The 7864-nt window shown below is 43.9% G+C and overlaps 1 pseudogene; it reads left to right on the top strand.

The window, feature by feature from the left end:
* Positions 1-298: 298 nt before the first annotated feature.
* On the top strand, positions 299-2299 carry LOC137241622 (ribosome-binding protein 1-like; annotated as a pseudogene).
* Positions 2300-7864: the final 5565 nt, after the last annotated feature.

Genomic DNA, 7864 nt, shown 5'->3' with positions numbered 1-7864 from the left:
AACGGATGTTCACCTAATATTTTACATAGCGCGATTATTTCACAACCATATTTTACCAATTGATATGATGTGTTTATTGATTGTTTCTCTTCATTTTGTGCTTGTACTGCAGCATTACGTGGGTGCTGAGCTATCAACTGAGTGTTAGCCGGCAGTACATCACTAAAACCATTTGATAAACTTGTTGTAGGTGTGGAATAGGCAGCAGCGCGTGTCATACCCTAACAAGCATTTACAATGTAAGCATCCATGAGCGGAAATAAATCCTCAAGTATCAGTGTACAGTCAGCCTGAGTTAATGTACTATACAAATTCGCTTCAACACAACGTTTTTCCCATATTGGGCGCAGTAAACGTGCGACCTACAAGTATCGTCCATCATGTTTGGCCGAATAAATATCCGCATTGCAATCGTTAACAATTAAAATATTATCCTATGTGTTTCCCTGGATACCACCCCCTTCGCCCGGCATCAATGGGTATTTAAATCTGTAATAACATATTTATAACAGAGCTCTTGTATTTACTTGTACGTTTTCGATAGGTGGTAACGCACTTTTGGTCTCACCTTTCATCTGTTGCCGGCCCTTGCTCATCGCAGTTCACCGATTCCTATATTTATATGTATTTGAGGAATCCGCCTTTGTATGCATGATTTGTGATAGATGTACGGAGAGATTATTCTAATATCCCCAAGTATCGAGGAAACAAAATCTTTAATCACCACAAAAAAATCAGATTAACCACTAACTATTCGTTCACGTCAACGGTCGCAGTAGCGTAAACAGCAGTGCCTGTGACAAATCAATTCAATCCAAAGTGAAAGGAAAGCATTAGATACACTTTTCTAATCGGATACAATTGAATTTCTTTCGTCCTGCTGAACTTAATCGCTCCGAAATACAAATCCTGATCGATTATCTATTAAATAAACAGCAAAATACGCCAGCAACACTCTCTGAATGGTCCGATGACATGTGTCAGAAGTTGAAGCGTCAACTGGAGGAGAAAGAAAAGGCCTTGGTCGAACAGCAGGTAGCTTTAATGGAAATTCAAGCCAAATTACGTGAATTGCGCACAGAAATCAATACCGAACGCGCCCAATTAAATGCTACTGTCAAGTTATATGCTGAAAAACTTCAATCTGAAAGAAATGCAGGTACTTAAGGAAAAATTCGCACAAGAGCGTAAACAATTTCAGTCAACACTTTTGCTTGAGCAACAAGCTGGTACACAGGATATGTTTGCACAACTACAACGCATACAAAGCGAGTCAGCACACAAGGAAGGATAAGTGTATGAATTACTTAACTTGCCTGTTGAATGCTAGCATTCAAGCCACCGAAGAATTGGAACAACAAGTTAGCCTATTCGAACAGCAACGCGAAGAGCTCGAACAGATTTCAAATAGTCGTATCTATGAACTTGGGAAGGAAAACGTATTAGAAGTTGAAAATGCCGAACGTAAATAGAACTGCATAATTTACAAAATGCACACGAATCTGTCAAAGCCGATTTGGCGCAAGCGCGTCACGAATTCGACTTGGCAGCGGCGCGTTTTGCTGAATTGAGCGAAAAACAAAATCAAGTAGCTAATTTGCAGGCCAAAAATATGGACTGCTTCAGCAATTGGCTGGTGTCAACCTGGCAGAACAATCGGGTTTGCAAGCACTAATCGATGCGTTTCAAGCACGATTGGCTGTTAAGGAAGAGTAATTGACCGATGCCAATGCAGAGAATACAACGTTGCTGCATCAATTCAATAATTTAGAATATAAATCAAAAGTATATGGTGAAATTGAAATCGGCTTCGAAAACGTATTGAGTCTCTGCCACATAATGTGGCAAATAAACATCAGCAATGGCAACAAGCCGAATAGACAATGGAGAAACTTAAAAGCCCAGAAAAAGAATTGTCACAACAGCTGCACGGTCAGAAGTCTAAGGACGGCGAACAGGCCCGACTTTTTACCGTATCACAAAGCAGTTCTCCGCCACAGCCAATGTTCCAACCGCGACATCTTCCACTCACTGAAAAGAAAAATGTACGTCAGATATTCCCGCGTTTGTATCCAGACGCCGTAAAGAGTTGCGTCAGTAAAACGCTAAGTGCATCCTTTGACCAGGGGCTGGAACAAGATTTGGCCACTCAAGTGGGGGGCAGCAGCAACAACAACGGCTAATGAAAACACCTGGCAGCAGTAATTACACTCATTCTCTAAAGATACATGCCAGCAACGCCAACAATAACAACGGAGGTAATAGTAAAAACAAGCAAATACCACTAGCAGTCGATAGAAAGGAGAGGGACAATCGTGGGGTCTACGTTGCTACAGCTTGCCACCAGCATATCAGTGGGAGGTTGACTTAGCCAATTAGAGGGCAACGAGGGAGCTAATGCATGGGCTAAGACCAGTAAGTAATTCCCCATTTCCTTACAGTGCTAGATGATAATTGAATATTTGTTTTCATGTAGGTTGATGAGGCAGTGCAGCAGCATCATGAACGGAGCCTCACCTGCTTTTGAGATGGAGGAGCGTACCAAACGAGCTTCAGTATTGCACGCTTTCAGCCTGAGGAGAGGTTAACCGGCCGGTATTACGATATATGCGTTCTGTTGCTTGTAAGTCCCTTTAAATGTCTCATTTGTGTTTGTAATAGATTTATTGTGTTATGTTTGTATGGATATATTTTCGTGAATATAATGGCTTGCCGCTCCTAAAAGAAAACGCCAGGGGCGATAGAGTAACTTTTTGTTGTTAAGCTCTGCATTTCGATTTGCCATAGTACCATGGTATGTATAGATAGGAAAGTAGATGCTTCGATGATAAGAGCAAATATTATATGTAGGTTGTTAGGTAGTTGATAGTACAAAGAACCCAATAACTAATAGTGTGAGTCGCCATGGCGCAAGTCATGCGAATGTATGTGACAATAATATCAATAAACCAATAATATGAAATGTACATGACCCAACCCTCTTGAAAATCATTCTGAGATAAGGCATTTTTCAACGTAATTCTGACATAGAGTGGTTTTGGGGAAAAATCCTGAAATGGGAATTTCTTTTTTTTTTCGATATAGGATGATTTCGAACTAGCAGCCGACATGGGGTGATACTCTAGTCAGCAGCAGAAAATAAAATAATATGGCTTAAGTCGTTATATTCCGGCCTCGACCTTGACTTGTGCGGTCCTATTACACAGGGAGTATGTACCTTTTTATTCTGATATTTCGGAAAGCTCTTTCCCGTTTATGTATTCATCGTGGTGTTGCAGATAAATCGCTAATGTAGAATATTCGGAACACGTTCGTCTGATACCTCCTCACGAGGTCCGAATGTGCTCAATGAGTGCATTTCGTTATGGCATATCCATTGTTTACTAATGACATTTTTACGCGAATCGATTTAATAGTCGAGTTTTGACGTGGAGCGATGTATGTTAAATTAGTGTATGTTTCGGAGGTGCATAGGTGTCCGTACTTTTCGTGAGATTACTTGTGTTCATCCACACTAATAGATCATGGCATCAGAAATCAAAGAACGGTTCTAAGCAATCATGCAGTTCAGTACTTGTCAGATATTTGTTAACTGATCGCTTTGTATTTCTACTACTAAATTCTGTTGGCCGAGGGCGTTTATGTTCTGTGGCAGATAGTAGATCTGTGGCAGGGTTTTGTTGGCCTCGTTCGAGGTGAACGAGAGCGGGGTTAAGCGGTTTGTTGGCCTCGTTCGGGGTGAACGAGAGCTGGGTTAAGCGGGTTGTTGGACGGGTGGAAGTTACAGATCTTCCTCACCCTCACTGGAGTGTGGTAGTAGGACCAATTTCGTGATTGGTCAGGTGGTTTGTGCCCTTGCCGTATCCAGTTCGACGACTCGAACTCGGTTATCGGGGCCATAGTGAAGATTGGCTATCCGACCCAGTCTCCATTCGTTAGGGGGCAGATTATCCTCCTTAATGACGACTAGGTCCCCCTGTGTGAGGTTTGATTGTGGATGCTTCCACTTAACGCGCTTCTGCAATTCGGTGAGATACTCAGTTTTCCACCGTTTGCAGAAGGTTTGATGCAGCGCCTTAAGTTTCTCCCATTGATTGACGAGTGACGCGCGATACTCGCTGACGTCAATCTCGGGTGGCGCTAGTAGATGGCCCCCGACTAGGAAGTGTCCGGGGGTAAGTGGCTCCAAGTTGGCCGGGTCATTTGAAGATGGCCTTAGGGGTCGGGAGTTGAGACAGGATTCAATTCTACACAGGAGGGTGCTAAACTCCTCGAGAGTAAATTTATGATCCGATGCGATCTTTTTGAAATGAGTTTTGAAACTCTTGACTCCCGCTTCCCACAGCCCACCCATATGAGGAGCAGCTGCTGGTATGAAATGCCATGCCAGGGTTTGGTGGGCATATTTAGAGAGGGTTTGGTCGCGCGCATCAACGAGGAATGCCTTGAACTCTGAGCGCAGAGCCCTCGACGCACCGACAAAGTTCGTCCCGTTGTCGGAATAAAGGTTTTCGGTCATCCTCGTCTGGCGACAAACCGACTAAACGCTGCTAGAAACGCGGCGGCGCTGAAGTCGCTAGTCGCCTCTAAGTGGATCGCCTTAGTCGCAAAACAGACAAATAGGCAGACCTAACCCTTAGACATGCGACATCCTCGTCCGCTGTAAGACTTGATGTCAAACGGTACGGCGAAATCCACCCCGGTGTTGGTAAATGCCCGAGAAAAGGTAGTGCGTTCCGCAGGGAGAATTCCCATGAGTTGCGTCGGGGAACGCTTGCGGAATAGCGTAGAGGCCTTGCAGTTGTGAATGATGGATCGGATCATGTTTTTGACCCGAGGTATCCAATACTGCGTGCGTAAGAGCCGCAGCATTAGTTGATTTCCGCCATGTATAGAAATGGTGTGGACAAACTGGACTAGGAGACGGGTGAGTCGGCAGGCGTAAGGGAGGATTATCGGGTGGCGCTCGTCGACGAGAACGTCCCTGGATGCGTTGAGACGACCCCCCACCCGAAGAACATTATTTTCGTCGATAAAGGGGTCTAGAGAGAGGATCTCGCTTTTGTCCGCGATGGGTTTCCTAGTTCTCAGAGCGTTCATTTCCTCGGCATAGTAGCGAGTTTGGGATATCCTTATGAGACGGCCAGTCGTAACTTAGATTTCGCACGGGCGAGATCTGGTGAGACTCTGCTTTAAAGGACGCTTTAGTTTTTGGATGTGTTCTATTCGAGAATCTTATAATGTAGGAGATTACCAGCAATGCTCTTGATAGATCGGAAAACCGATCCAGAATATCCTCGCTGTTGTTGATGTTTGTTGCTGCATGCACTTGTACTCGTTTTTCTTCGATGTTTGTGTGGTACTCCTGTTCGCCTTGAGATGGCCATTTCGCTTTGCCTTCCTGCAGCCAAGAAGGTCCCTGCCACCCCAAAGAGTTGTCGACTAGATCCGTGGCTGGAAGTCCTCTGCGGGCTAAGTCCGCTAAATTTGATGCGGACTCGACATGATGCCATGCTTTCGTTCCTACCTTCTCCACGATTTTTGTGTCCCTGTGAGCTACAAATGTTGACCAGGAACACGGGGGTTTTCGAATCCATGCTAGGACGATGGTCGAATCTGTCCATAGGTGCATGTTGAATGTGCCTAAGTTCAGGTTCTCCATCACAGTTTCCAAAGTTTTTGCCATAAGTAGACTAACGTAGATACTATCGTTGATCTTAGCTCGCACGCAAACCGTAGCCGCGTAGGCTTTTTCGGACGCGTCACAGAAGCCGTGAATTTCTATATCGTTGGTTGGGGTGAAGTGCACCCACCGAGGTATACGAATCCGGTTAATGGCGGGGTACTCCTGCATAAAATCAGGGTATCGGTCTAGGGTTCCTGCCGACACTGGTTCGTCCCAGTCAGTCCCTTCTAGCCAAATGTTTTGCATAATAATTTTGGCAACAATGACGACTGGGGCGAGCCAACCTAGAGGATAGAGAGTTTAGCGATTGCGGAAAGGATTGCCCTTTTCGTTAGCATATCCCGATTTTCAATTGGTTTTGCGGCGAAGTAAAAATAATCCGCATGCGCGTTCCATCGAATGCCTAGGGTCTTGACTGTACTCGCCTCCTTGAATTCCAAGAAGCCTTCGTTGAGCAGATGAGGTTTGGGTATTCCTTTCAGTATTCTTGAGCAATTTGACGTCCATTTGCGAATGGAAAAACCTGCGGACTGTAAAGCATCTGTGATTTCATTGCGAGCTTTGAGTGTGGAATCGATGCTATGCCCCCCGGCAAGAACGTCATCGACGTACATACCTGTCCGTAAAATATCTGCGGCAATTGGTGATGAAGTTTCAACCTCATCTGCTAGTTGGTGCAGTGTCCTTATCGCCAGATAAGGAGCACAATTGGCTCCAAAGGTGACTGCTTTTAATTCGTAGACGCTGATAGGGTCACTTGGGTTGTTACGAAAAATTATTCTTTGGAATTGTGTTTGGTTTGGCTTTACTCATATCTGCCGGTACATCTTTTCGATGTCGCTATTAAAAACATATTTAAAGAATCTCCATCGAAGGAGTAGAATCGTTAAGTCGGCTTGAAGCACTGGGCCTGTATAAAGTACGTCCTTTAGGCTTTTGCCATTGGCTGTGGGACACGAAGCGTTGAACACCAGACGAATTTTTGTCGTGGTGCTTTCTTCTTTTATAACCGCATGATGGGGTAAGAAGTAGCAATCGGTCACGTGGGGTGGTATAATTTTTGGAACTTTCGACATATGTCCCAATGTCTCATATTCCGCTAGTACCCAATTGTACTCTGTCTCTAGGGCCGGTATCTTGGCTAGGCGCGTCTCATTCCGGTAGAATTGGGAGCAGACGCCGTTGAGAGAGGGCCCCAAGGAGATGTTGTTAGGAAAATCCTGTTTAAATGGAAGGGCGACAATATATTTGCCATCGGAGTTTCTTTCTGTTGTAGCTCTGAAAAGTTCCTCGCAATAGGCATTATCTTCGTTAAGTGCTCTTTTCTTAGGTACGTTTTCAAGTTCCCAGAAAGCAGTTAGTTACTTGTCTAGGCTAATTTCGTTAAAAAAGGATACCCGTTTATTAGTTGGGTGAGGTACTTCTGCACGACCAGTTAGAATCCAACCGAAAACGGTTTCTTGGGCGAGAAGCGTATTTAGAACGTTCTTCCTTATACCGTTCAGTATTATCTGGGGATAAATGTCGCCTCCAAGTATGAGGTCGACTGGTTCATTAATGAAGAACCTCTTATCCGCCAGAATCAGATCAGGAAACGCTTGTCGACTCGTTGCGCTAACTTGGCAAGTGTTAATTGAGGCAGGACTATGACCACTGTATCGATGCTCACTTAGGGGTCTGTAAGCGAACCTAACGTAATCAGACATGATTCCTTTTCCTGTTCAGATGGTGTATTATTTATTCCTGACACTTGCACATGCAGACGTTTGGATGGAAGGTTTATTCGCTTTTTTAGTCTTTCTGTTATGAAAGAGCATTCGAAGGACCATTGTTTTGCGGGGGGACGTTGGCACCCGGTCGTGGGGCGCGATCGCACGCAAACAAAAAGAAATAAAAGAAAGAGTTAGAAACGAGTAGTCACAAATTTATTCACTTTATAAACAATGGGATTGAATTGTTATATGCATCCGTCGTAATTTCCTGCACAGCTAATAAATAGCTGTAACCTTTTTTGATTTGAGAGTCCTTAATTTTAACAAATGTTAGCAGATTTAATTAGTTAATTTAAACATTTAAATTTTCTTTACATATTTTCTATCAGTTATTTAAAAGGAAATTTTTTTTTCAATTTCTCTCACAATCCAACACATGAAATATGAAGGAATTAAAAACAATTTT

This window comes from Eurosta solidaginis, chromosome 2 (genome assembly GCF_040869045.1).
Source record: "Eurosta solidaginis isolate ZX-2024a chromosome 2, ASM4086904v1, whole genome shotgun sequence".
Taxonomy (NCBI): Eukaryota; Metazoa; Arthropoda; class Insecta; order Diptera; family Tephritidae; genus Eurosta; species Eurosta solidaginis.
Note: the sequence above shows the minus strand (reverse complement) of the source record. Positions and strands in the feature narration are given on the sequence as shown.